The sequence below is a fragment of the Mesoplodon bidens genome (assembly GCF_964165515.1).
Source record: "Mesoplodon bidens genome assembly, chromosome: 7".
In the NCBI taxonomy this organism is placed as follows: Eukaryota; Metazoa; Chordata; class Mammalia; order Artiodactyla; family Ziphiidae; genus Mesoplodon; species Mesoplodon bidens.
In genome coordinates, this window is record NC_138164.1 from 105,358,121 (window position 1) to 105,371,948 (window position 13,828).

At 39.8% G+C, this 13,828-nt stretch overlaps 1 pseudogene across 1 annotated transcript; it reads right to left on the minus strand.

The window, feature by feature from the left end:
- Positions 1-1,554: 1,554 nt before the first annotated feature.
- On the minus strand, positions 1,555-13,452 carry LOC308620840 (elongation factor 1-alpha 1-like; annotated as a pseudogene). Its single transcript has 2 exons — positions 13,405-13,452; positions 1,555-2,922 (listed from the first exon to the last, which is right to left on the minus strand). The product of its transcript is annotated as an elongation factor 1-alpha 1-like (transcript).
- Between the last annotated feature and the right edge of the window lie 376 nt (positions 13,453-13,828).

A 13,828-nucleotide genomic window follows, 5' to 3' on the forward strand; every position in this document is an offset into this window, starting at 1 on the left:
CTTCTCTCCCTTTTCATAAATACCTGCAGCAAAAGCAAGGGACAACTATTGTTTAGATTTGATGTATAAATCAGAGCTCTTTTTTTTTTTACCATAAATAAATTACTTGGAAAGACTAAAGGGTTTAGAATTCTCCCCCTTAGAATAAGCTCAGTAAACCTCAAACAGAATAAACAGAAGGAACACCACACCCAGGCATATATTTAAACTACTGAGAACCCCATTTAAAGAGATAACCTTAAAAGTAGCCAGAGAAAAAACATCTTCTACATAAGGGAATAAAAATAAAAATAATGTCTGACTTTCAGAAGTTATAGAGTAAGGTCTAGAAGATAATGTTACCATGTCCAAGCTCATATTGCTCACAGCATGATAGGGCAATAAATAGAGAGACAAGTTGTTGGGGCGAGGAATAGTAACTTTATTTGGAAAGCCAACAAACCAAAAAATAGTGGACTTATGTCCCAAAGAACCATCTTGCCTGAGTTAGAATTCAGGCTTCTTTTATACTAAAAGGAGAGGGACTAAAGCCAAACATTTCCTGGTTTCAGTCAGTCTCTGGAGAGGATGTGTTAATTTCTTCCTTCCTGCAGGCATTCACAGGTGGGCCTGGTCAGGATGTTTCCTGTGAGCTTAACAAAGGTATTTTAGCTTCATGCTCATTATCTGGGAGGCAGGATTCCCAGAGATGGGCCATTATGTATAATTTAAGCTTATAGGCGACATCTCTTTTGTGATTAACTTATAATAGAACACAAAGGTTGTTCCCTATCACAGTTCCCCACTGTCAGTGTCCATTCCACAATTTTGTGGGGAAAGGGATGAAGACCACTCTAGCTACTTTCTGCTGAATGGGGGTAATGAATATCTTAGAATCTTTAGTCAGTAGTAAAATCCTCTTTCCTTTTTTATCTACAACTATTTGAATCTGATGAAACCCCTTAGCATTTTGTTGTCTAATTTGTAATTGAACTTGGAGTTTTTGTTCCAGTTCCCAATACATATACTAAATTCCTATGCTATTTATTTGGACAAAAATAAACAAATAGGTTGATGCTTCTCCAGCTACAATGAAATTACCATTTACTTCAGTTGGATAGGCAGACCTCATGAACAGAGTTTAGTGTTCAGTGTTCTACCATATTTGGCAACTGCTAGTTCTTTTAGGGCATTTATGGATTCTCCCACCCAGGCAGACACCTTGAATGGCCTATCATACAATATTTCAAAGGGGCTTAATTTAAGCCTGCTTCTGGGAGCCACTGATCCATAGCAGGGCAGCTGGCAAGGCTGTATCCCAAGTTAAATTAATATTCATTTTCTCAGTTTTTCCTGTTGATTGTCGTCTCCAGGATGAATGCTGTTCCAATGCCTTAGTCCAAATCAGGGGACAATTTCCTTCAGGAGGGCTTTAACCAATTAAAAAGTACTGATTTTTTATTTATGTGTGTGTTTTTCTAAAGTGCTGATTTTAAAAACTACTACACACAAAACAAGTGGTCCACAAAACATTCTCCTTTCCTTTTGAAAGTTTTATCATGCATTGTTAATCATTCACCAGTCTTTTACTATTAAATTTTAATGGCTAATTGAGACAAACAGTTCTGAGACCGTTCTTCCACCACTGATTAAGACTGGGGTGGCAGATATTGGGGATAATATTCATTTAGCCCTCTGAGCTTTCTGGGCAGACTTGGTGACCTTGCCAACTCCAGCTGCCTTCTTGTCCACTGCTTTGATGATAGCCACAGCAACCACCTGTCTCATGTCACAAACACCAAAATGACCAGAGGAGGATAGAGAAGCTCTCAACACACATGGGTTTGCCAGGAACTATATCAACGATAGCAGAATCACCATATTTCAAGAATTTGGGGCTATCTTCCAGCTTTTTCCCAGAACAATGATCAATCTTCTCCTTCAGCTCAGCAAACTTGCAAGCAATGTGAGCTGGGTGACAATCCAGCACAGGTGAATATCCAGCACTGATATGGTTCAAGATAATCACTTGAGCTGGAAGCCACCTACTTCCATCAGTGGGTCATTTTTGCTGTCACCAACCACATTGCCATGATGAACATCTTTGACAGACATGTTCTTGACGTTGAAGCCCACACTGTCACCGGGAAGGGCTTTACTCAAAGCTTCATGGTGCATTTCAACAGACTTTACTTTAGTTGTAATGTTGACTGGAGCAAAGGTGACCACCATGCTAGGTTTGAGAACACCAGTCTCCCCTCGACCCAGAGGGACAGTACCAATAACAATTTTGTAGACGTCCTGGAGGGGCAGACACAAGGACTTATCAGTTGGAAGAATTGGTGGCAGGATGCAATCCAGAGCTTCAAGCAGCATGATGCTACTGGCATTGCCATCTCTAGGGCTGACTGCCCATCCCTTGAACCAAGGCATGCTAGCACTTGGCTCCAGCATGTTTCCACTATTCCAGCCAGAAATTGGTACAAATGCTACTATGTCAGGGTTGTAGCCAATTTTCTTAATGTAGGTGCTGACTTACTTAGCAACCTCCTCATATCTCTTCTGGCTGTAGGGTGGCTCAGTGGAATCTGTTGTTAGCTCCAACCACTAGCTGTTAGCTCCAACAACTAGCTGTTTCACACCCAGAGTATAAGCCAGAAGGGTATGTTCACGGGTCTGCCCATTCTTGGAGATAACTGCTTCAAATTCACCAACACCAGCAGCAACAATCAGGATAGCATAGTCAGCCTGGGTCAGCATGTTTTTGATAAAGTCTCTGTGTCCTGGAGCATCAGTGATGGTCACATAGTACTTGCTGGTCTCGAATTTCCACAGGGAGATATCAGTGGTGATACCACACTCACATTCAGCTTTCAGTTTGTTCAAGACCCAGGCATCCTTTTCAGAGACTTTCTGTCCAGGTGGGATACGCTTCCACCCATCCTGAAAAAGTACCCACAAATACTGGCAGGTATCTGAAATTTCCTGCAGCTCAAGGCATTTGAGTCCAGTCCTCAGTGGCACAGGTTCCTATGTTGGGTCCTCATCTGGGGAGGTCCAACAGCAGTCTTTGGGTTTATTTTTAGCACAAATCATGCAATTCTGATTGACTCGCTGGATGGTGTTGTGTAGGTAAGGCCCCATTGTATACTTTTGAATCCGTTGTAATTTGGCATCTCTCCTGTAATGGGCACTATTTTGAGTGTGCTGCAGCACAGTGTCCAAGAGCGCCTCAGGGATCAAAACAGCGGTGCACTACGTTTCCAGCCAGATGAGGTGTGATCCAAGTGAAACCCCACTCTTTGGCCCTCTCTGTCCTTTTCTGAATACACTGGTTTGTATTTTGACAAGTCAATCTGTGGGAGAAGTGATCCTCTTGCCTAGAGTATATTGTTTTAGATTAGGTGTCCCAGCATCCCTTTTTAATGGTCTTCGTACTGGCCATGTGTTTTCGGCCTTCCCTGGGGTGCTGACAGAACACACTTCTGGTCTTATCTTTTTGTAGACCTGGGGGCAGTGGATTTTCTAATTGATCCCTAGAAGGAGGGGAAGTCCTGGGCCCCAGTGTCAGGAATTGGGGCTGGATAGGAACGGAAGGTGGTGGAAGGGGTGGATATATTGGCCTAACAGCCAGAGCGGCTGGGACAGCTAGCTCAGTTGGAGGAGTTAAGATTTTAAGATTTGAAGGAACATATCTTCACTCTTTTTCTTTTCCTTTTCTTATTTTCCCTGATATAATAGCACAAATGCTTACACACAAAGGATTTCATCATTCTTCCCTGCTTCTTCACAAAATAGCTATAGAATCATTCAAAAAGCCACTGTAAAACCATAAATAGGATTTGATCATCTCTAACCATTAAAAGGATGACTTTTTGCGTTGGCATCAAGCAACTGGGCTGAATTCTGGGCTGGGGCTTTTGGTGATTTTAGAAACCAAGTTGAACCTTTCTCTTCTCCCTGGGAATGTCTCACAGACAGGTCTTTTTTTCCCCTTTCTATTCCTTTCCTCCATTTGACACCAGTAAAAGTTTTAAATATCACAGAATTGATTTGGCTGTAAATGGAGAAACAGTACCAAACAAAATGAAACGAAAAACCCCAAAAGACAAAGAGAAAATCATAGATAAACCCCCAAGTTTGGTTTTGGGGTTTTACATATACAAACAACACAGGAGACCACAAGCTACGTAATTAACACAGCAAGGCTGACAGTACATGGTACACAGGGTCCCAAGATTACCCTGCCTAAACCCCTTGTGGAGATCCTAATGGGTACTGTGGCCACACATTGTTATTATAAAATATCATTTTCCTCTCAGTCATGGGTTCATAACTGTAATCAGATCACTTATCCAAAATGTGCCTCAGAGGATTTTCTTTATAATAGAAAGTGGATAAAAATCCACTTTTAAAGACTGAAATTCGAGACAAACAAAACACAAATGGCACACACAAATGCTAGCCTCCAAAGAAACAAACAAACCAGTTCACAAATTGGGTAAAGGTCCAACAACTCTTTCCTCTCTCCAATAGGGCATCCCACTCAAATACAAAATAAATTAGCTTATTCCAGAGAAAAAGCCCCAAATAGAGTTTCCAGCTATCCATACCAGAGCGACTTACACTACTGTATGGAGCTTGTCATCTCCCAGATGTCAATTCCTTGCTCCAATTGCCGAGCGCTGGGCAGCCGGTGCTGCTTTGGGAAATTTTGAAGGGCAGATCCTCAGGACAAGTGGTCTCAGCAGCTGCTAGGGCCTTACCCGAAAAATCCCCCAATGGGGGTGGGGGGGTGGGGCACAGTGTGTGGGGCAGCTGGCCACAAGCAGCAAGGCCCCTGGCTGGCTCCCCCAAATTTGTTACCAAGTCCAAGCTTGTACTGTTTGCGGCAAATAGGCCAATGAATCGAGAGACAAGTTGGTGGGGCAAGGAACAGCAGCTATTCAGAAAGCCAGCAGACCAAAAAGATGATGGACTCGTGTCCCAAAGAACCATCTTGCCTGAGTTAGAATTCAGGCTTCTTTTATCCTAAAAGGGGAGGGAGTAAAGTCATACACTTCCTGGTTCCCATCAGCCTCTGGAGGGGATGTGTTAATTTCTTCCTCCCTGCAGTCATTCACAGGTGGGCCTGGTCAGGATGTTTCTTGTGAGCTTAACAAAGGTATTTTAGCTTAATGTTCATTACCTGAGAAGCAGGGTTTCCAGAGGTGGGCCATTATGTGTAATTTAAGCTTATAGGCAACATCCCTTTAGTGATTAACTTGTAATAGAATACAAAGGTTCTTTCCTATTACAATAAAATAACATTTTAAAAATGCTGAAAGAAAAATAACTCTCAACCTAAAATTCCATATCAAGCAAAATATCCTTTCAAAATGGAGGCAAAATATAAACATTTTCAGATAAACAAGGCACATCTGCCTTATAAGAAAAAAAAAGTCTGTAGGCCAAAAGGAAATTAAATGCAATGACATTTTTGGAACTGCATTTAGAAAGGGAGACCATTGAAAATATTAAGTGGTTTAAACCTATGTTTCTTTTCTTAAATTCCTTCAAAACAATTGACTATTTTAAATCCACATATAATAACTGTATACCACAGAGTTATAGCAAATGTAGAAGAAAATTATTTAACAATAGCACAAAGGGGGGAGGCAAATGAAATTATATTGTTATTACATTGAATGTGAAATGGAGTAATATTAATTCAAGATAAAATATGATAATTCATATTTGTAATTATTAGAGAACCACTGGTCTGAGCCATCAGAGCGTGACATTCTCCTGGAAAGTGTAAGTCTGGTTGGAATTTCTCTTTATGTATCTCTTGCATGTTAACAAGACCCTGTACTGGCAGCCAAATCAATCATAAAGAGAACCAACCTTAGGATGAAACCAATGGTGACCAGAGAAAGAAAAAGAACCTAGTTCCTTGATGACATCGTTGGGCTTGCTAATAGGCACCAACCTCAAGCCTGGTCCACATTTGGACGCTCAATTTGATGAGATAACAAATTTCCTTATTACCTCAGCCATTTTGAATCAGGGCTTTTTTTTCTTTTCTTACTTTAAGCCAAAAGCACCCAAACTAATATACCATGTGACTATATCATGGAATCATTTAAATTGTGTTTATCAAAAGACTTTAATAGTATGGGAGGGCTTCCCTGGTGGCGCAGAGGTTAAGAATCTGCCTGCCAATGCAGGGGACACGGGTTTGTGCCCTGGTCCTGGAAGATCCCACATGCCGCGGAGCAACTAAGCCCTTGAGCCACAACTACTGAGCCCATGTGTCACAACTACTGAAGCCCGTGAGCCTAGAGCCCATGTTCCACAACAAGAGAAGCCACCACACTGAGAAGCCTGTGCACCGCAATGAAGAGTAGCCCCCACTCGCCACAACTAGAGAAAGCCCAGGTGCAGCAACAAAGACACAACACAGCCAAAAATAAATAAAAATTTTTAAAAATAATTAATTAATTAATTTAAAAAACAGTATGGGAAATATGTATGTCATGACAGTAAGTATAAAAACAGTGAATACAAAATGTTAATGCTTTTCCTTCAAGCGTTAGATACCAAAGGATCTAATATTATTTCATAAGCTTCTAATATACACCAGACACTGTGCATGTTAGGATATATTCTTTTTTTACTTTATCTTCACAACTATTCTATGAAGTTTCATTCATTCATTTATTATTTATTTATTCATTATTTACATTCATTCATTATTCATTCATCAAGTGGGTATTGACTGATAAGCCCCTAGCTAGGGACTAACATTTCAATATGTTCTTTGACTTTATGGAATTTACTTTCCAGTGTTAAGGAGGAGGCATGCATCTTACAAATAACTGTACAAATATTTAACTGCATTTGGGATGAGTTGTGTGAAGGAGATATACAGAGTTTTAAGAGAACACGCATCAGGAGAAATGGATCTAGCGAGGGTATTAGTGGTGGATGAGTCATGGAAAATTTCCCTTTGGGAGTCATTCTTAAGTTCATATCTGAATGCTGCAGGAATGGGGGTGTAGTGAGGTGTTTTCAGGGATGGGGTAAGAGTAGGTGTAGAGAACTAGTGGAAAACCTGAGGAAATTAGACTGGATAGCTTCTGAGGTCTGTTGAGTTCAAATGTCTAAAGATGTCTTAATAACTTCTAAGCTTTGACCTTCACATAATAAGTCTCATTAACTTGTCAGACAAAAGAAAGGGACAGGTATGACAGAAGATGTGTGACAAATATCCCTTGACTCCAGCAGACTAGGAGGATTTGAGGTCACTGATGGGGCTAACCTGAGTAGGAGTACATTGCCACTAATGCCAGCCGCAGGAAGCAACTCGGAAACCTGAGTGTTTATTGATTTTTCAGGGTTTGTTCATTTTGCTCGGCCACGTGTCCATAAAATGAAATGCATTGCTCAGTGAAGGATTTCACCATATGTCCTGTGACCTGCTCTTACGAAACCATAGTGGTAGAGATCAGAGTGGGTAAAAGGCATTCTCACTTCTCAGGGCTGCTCCATCACGCTCCAGAAAATGGAGTGGGCACAGTAGGTCAGTAAATGCTGGATGCAGCACTGGACATGACTCAGAGTCCATTCATTCAGACCAAATTTCTAGTTACTGTTCAGCAGCCCTTCATGGGAGACCTCTAGCAAAGACATTTTGAAGCCCATATTTTCTCTGCAAAGAAAAGTTCCCAACCAAGAACCATGTGATATAGAGATGAAGAATTTTTTGATTCTAGATCATTCTGCCATATATCTTGCACAGGTCTTCCCTCATATCTTAGTTCAGTCATCCTATACCCAAATTCAACCACAGTCCCTCAAATCATATCCCAAACTAGCCACTCATAGGTGTGACACCCCTAACCAATCTATTCCAAGATGTCCTTCCTCTCCAACACACCCCAAGCAACTCTACCCTCTGCCATTTTAACTCCTTGGGCTACTGAGCAAGATAGTTCAGTAGACAGAAGTGCCCAAAATCTGTTCTCACCCTTCTTCTCCATCATTTGGACTGGATGCCTCAGAAAAGGTTCCAATTTGATTTTTTTTGAATCCCTGAGTTTGTTTGGATCTCATCCAAAAATAGGTAGGTTTCTTGCAGAGTCCATTTGTATTAACTTTGAAGCTACACTCCTTATCACCTGATCCAAACTCCCCTGACAACCCTGACAGATAAAAATAAATAACAACATGGAATATTTATAGAAAGTTCATGTTCTAGGCACTGTGAGAAGCACTTTTCATGCATTATCTGTTTTAGTCATCATTATAATTCTGTAAAGAAAGTTCCATTATTGTCCATTTTAAGATGTGATAACTCAGGCTTAAAGAAGAACCAGAATTCTAAACAAAGGCTACCTGATTCTAAAACCTGGCTGTTAACCCTTGCTTCTTTAACCCTCAAAAAGAGAAGAAATGCAACCTAGGCATTAACTCAAGACCCTTCTCTGTTGCCCACCCCACATACCCCTACAACTATTTTATGGGCCAAGAGTTTAATTTTTGCAGATCTGGAAACTTTAAACAATAAAGTCCAACCCAGTTCAGCCAGTTTACCATAACTGCTTACCACTGCCTACTCCTTCCTCAAACATACATCTGTTTTGTCCTTCCTTTTTCCTTGTTTTAATACTTAAAGACAAAGTTAAGTATGTGTATACTTACTTACACATCCTTAAGGTGGAAAGGTATTCAGTGAACTGAGAAAGGACAGGTACCTTGCAGAAATTCAAAAAACTTTATTTTTCTTTGTTATTTACCCTTTCAATGCTATTCTCCTAAGTCATCTTTTGGGAAACAACCCTTTCCCTTTCTTCTACTACTTTCTCAGAAATATTTCCGTGTCATCTGATTATCTCATCATGGTCCACTGTGTCCATATTCCAAACATTTCCTAGTTACCCAAATCCCTCTTTTGCGCTAGGCACTGGGGGTGCAGACTAATTACGTTACACTATTATAACAGACTGATAATACAGCTGCTTGTATCCCATTAGTTGGCCCACGCACACACACCCATTCCTTCTGTTTTCACCAGCTGACACTTCTAGCAATGGCTTTAAATGCCCTTTCAGGTAGATTTTATTTGTTCAGTCTTTTTACTTGACTTCTATTATTAGAAAGAAAGATTATCTGACACAATAAACTCTGGGCATCTGTCCATTTTTATTTTCTTCCTTAGCTCCTATTATCTGTCATTCTGTGCTTGTGGATTTTGGGTCCCACCTAGCCAGCTTGCAAAATAGAATTAGTAAGGAAGAGAGGGCAGCTAGTATGATTTCTTAGGGGGCCTCAACTTCTTCCACCTTGTAGCATACACTTTTTTTAAAGCTTGGCTTATAAATCCTCGATCTGTTTACCCTGAGATAATACTTATTATTTTCATGTGAACAAATGAACGAACATTTATGCTAAATTATCGTGAAATTTATTGAGCAATACACATACTTTAAGATGTGTGTCATATTCTTTTGTTGCAGACTTATTTTCAACACAAAACTCCACATAATGTCAGCCTTTACTGTCTATAGTACACAGGAATCAACTCACAATCCACACAATTTGAACAAACACGGAGACTGAGATGGAGAACTCTTTTTCATCCGTCTTTCCCTGGTTACCTTGGATTTGGAAGGCTTACTTCAGCTGAATTGTCTGAGAATCCAGGATTTCTTGGAGTTTCTAAGGTACCCTGGTGAAGATGTGATGTGTCAGTATATAAATCCAAATGATCTGTTATCTCCTGTGCGGAATGAAGAAAGACTGGAAGGAATTGCTGCTTCCCTCTCACCCCTGCATCTATGCATCCAAGTCTATCCTTGTCTCATTTGGTCACAGAGCCAAGATTTCAAGCAAAACGAACACAAGGAGATTATAGAGAAAGAGCTCTGTCTAAGGAGGTAGCACGTCCACTCCTGTGTCCCCAGATCCTAAAACAATGCCTAGCACATAGTGGGCCTGCAACAGATATTTGTTCAACAAACTTAAATCATTTACACTAATATAAATAACTGCCATTTATTGAGTGCTTGTCATGTACCAGGCACTGTGCTGAGCAATGTATTCACATAGAGGAGTATGATTTCCATTTCACAGGTGAGAAAACTGAGACACAGACATGATTTTTTAAAACACTAGGTCAAGTCTTGTAAATGTGTTTGAACCCCACTTAGTCTGATGTAAAGAACTCTCCTCAAACCTGCTGTCTCCATGTAGGCTATAGAAGATATTTCCTTATTTCTCTTGAAATAAATTCTTTCCACTCTTTCTGTGATAATCTCTTCCCAGTTCCCTCATGGTTCCCTGTTTTTCCATTAACTTTACTTTTTCTTTGTCTCTCTCTCTCTGTCTTCTTGCTTCTTTTCTTTAGTTCTCAAAATTCCTGTCTTCTGCAACAACAAAGTCTTCCCTTAACTTTGCCACCCTTTCTAGATCCTTTCAGAGGTAAAGTTCTTGAATGACTCTGACATACTCTCCTCAGTGCCCCACAATTTGGTTTCTGCCCCTTTTATTCCACTTCAACTTATATTTGGAATATGAATCACCAGAACGTTCCTGTTCTGTGTATCATTTTATATTTTGCCAAATAGCCTGAGAGTCATTTGGTCAAATTCACCTTTTTATAGTCCTTTAATTTACTCTCTAGGAAGTAGACAGAGAGTAGGGGATGCTCACAGCCATTCCCTACTCTCCCCTTTAGCTCCCTCACATTCAGGGACTTAGGAAGGCTTCTTGCCAAGGACTGGTACAGTTTTAACAGAATCTTAGCATTTCACAATAGGAGCATCTTGTGTAGCACTTCAACAGCCCTATGCCTTATTTATAAAAAAAAAAAAAAAAAAAAGAAAGCTCAGTAGAGTTCAGGAGAAAAGGAAATAAAATGTTAGAGGGCACAGAAGTAAAGGAATGCAATATGGTATGAGATGGACAGGCTAGTGTTATGCCTATTTTAGTTAAATGAGACTTAGAGGTTATGATACCCTCACAATATTCAGCCCTCCTCCCATATGAAACTAAAACAGGAATTTAATTAAAAAAATTTTTTGTTACGGAAATTTTTGAATATACATGTAGTAGAGAGAATAGTGTAATGAACTCCCAGGTACTCATCACCCAACTTCAGAAATTATCAACACGTGACCAATCTTATTTCATCTGTATTACCCTACTTCACTTCCCTCTGCCAAATCAACTTAAAGCAAATCCTAGACGTCATATAATTTCATTCATAAGTACTTCAGTATGGATTTTTTAAAATATGTTTTTATCGCAATCACAATGGTATTGCACACAGCTAAATATATTAACAATAATTCCTTGATACCTTCTGGTTTCCTGGTAACGCTGAATTTCCTACAATTGTCCTATAAATCTCTTTTTTTTTTTTTTTTTTTTTTTTTTTTCTTTTTGCGGTATGCGGGCCTCTCACTGTTGTGGCCTCTCCCGTTGCGGAGCACAGGCTCCGGACGCGCAGGCCCAGAGGCCATGGCTCACGGGCCCAGCCGCTCCGCGGCATATGGGATCCTCCCAGACCGGGGCACGAACCCGTATCCCCTGCATCGGCAGGCGGACTCTCAACCACTGCGCCACCAGGGAGGCCCAAGTCCTATAAATCTCTTACCAGTTGGTTTGTCCATTTAGGGTAATTTTTAATGATGTGCCATTTTCACCATATGCATGGACTTTGGAGCATAGCCACCATATAAACTGTAATTTTAAGATAGAGATTTTCACCAAAACTTTACTTTGCTGTCAGAATTAGATTTTTTTCCAGAGTAGAAATGTGCAGACCCCCTTTCTTATCCATCCCCACTCTTAAATGGTGACCTTAAGTGACATTTAATGAACTTTACAAAACAAAGCACTATGCTGTTCGCAATCAGAATCCTTCTTGTCTTTTGTGTCCTCCTGGAGTCTGGCCTTACAGATAGGAAATCACCATCTTCAAAATGCAGAAATCCACATAGCATAATCCTGTACTTAGCTTCTCCGTTATGTTTCCTTTTCAGGCTGGAGTTTGATATTCTCTCTCTTTCTTTTTTTTTTTTTTTTACAGGTTATATGGAACTGTCTAACTGACTCCTGAAATGCTGTCTATGAAACGCAACCAGACCAATCTTCCAAGATTAGTGTCAGAACCGGGAACTGAAGCCAGCTTTTTAAATTCTAAACTTCCCATTTCTTCTTCCCTCCCTCCCTTTCCTCCTGTCTTCCTTCCACCCTTCTCTCTCTGTCTCTCTTTTATTTTTTCTTTCCTTCTTTTCCTCCTTTCTTCCTTCCGTCCTTCCTTTTTAATTGTCTACTGTGAAAAACAACACACATACATCCAAATAAGAACTTAAAACATAAATGCACAGTAAAATAAAAGATTATAAGGTCATTCAGTCTAGAAGTAGAACATTGCAAAAATGCCCAGAAACCCCAGTGTGAATCTTCTCACTCACAAATCTCTCCTTTCTCTAAGGAACCATGATTGTTACTTAATGGTCCTCACTTGCTAGCTCTTTATATTATTTTCATCTTCATATGTATCCCTATGCAATAGAGCCTGGTTTTGCCTGGTTTTGACCTTTATATAAATGAAATCATGTGAGATATATGGATTCCTGTGTGTCTCTTATTTTGTTCAATATTATATTTTTAAGATCCACCCATGGTATTACATGTAGCCATATTTGTTATTTTCATTGCTATATAGTATTCCATTTTATGATTATGCCACAATTTATCCATTTTACTATTGATGGACATTTTGTTGTCTCTAGTTTTGGCTTATTAATGAAGCTGCTGTGAACATTCTTGCCCTCATTACCTTCAGCAAAAGTACATTCATTTCTCTACAACATTTACCAGGAGTGGAATGAATGATTTGCATATCTGCAGATCTACTCAGTGAGGCCAAAGTGTTTGCCAAAGAGATTTTCCCAGTCTATATTCTAACAGTGTATTTTGAAACGTTGGTCAGGTGTGTTCTGTTCTATTCTTCTCTTTTTTCTTTGGACTAATTTTCTTTGTCATTCCCTTTATTTCTTCTCCTGTTTTAGTGGCTCCACTAGAACTGCAATTAATATGTCATAGTCAAATATTTATTGACACTTTTATCCTCCTCTGAGAAAATGCAAGAGACTTAGAGCCTTTTAACTCCATTTCTTCTCCCCGACTTGTATCTACTGCTACCACGTCGGTTAATGTTTATTTAGCTTTACTCATTTACTCCCATCTTTGCTCTTTGTCCCTTTCTGCATATCTGACCTCCTCTATGGATATTATTTCCTTTAAATTTTTTGTTTGTTTGTTTGTTTAGGACAACTGGTAGTGATTTCTCTCATTTTTGTCTGAAATTTTCCTTTAATTTTACTGTCATTCTCATTTTTCTTTTATGTCCCCCACTAGATTGACATTTACCTTCAGATCTTTAGGCAACTGGTAAAGACAGTATTCTGTCCAGAGCATGCTCCTTTTGTTGGTTATCATTTTCCTTCCATTGTCATTTCTTGTCACTTGCAGCCAACTTTGGGGCCACTCTTCTGCACACATAGATTTAGAAGAAGTTGGTTTGCACAAAGATCTTGAAAAAAAACAACAACAGTATAACAGAGGTCTGTAGAGGGCGAGCCTGTTTAATCAGTTGGCTGATGTTTTAGTTTCGGCAAGGTCTTTTCAGGAGTAATTATACATTTTCAGCTTGACTTTTTGACACCCAGAAAAATAATGTAGGAATTTGAGATTAGGAAAAGCTTCTCTGGGATGATTGACTCTAACCCACTGCCCCTGGGCAGCTTCTTCTGCTTCACCCACTTTCCTAACTTTCAATAAGCACAAGCTATGT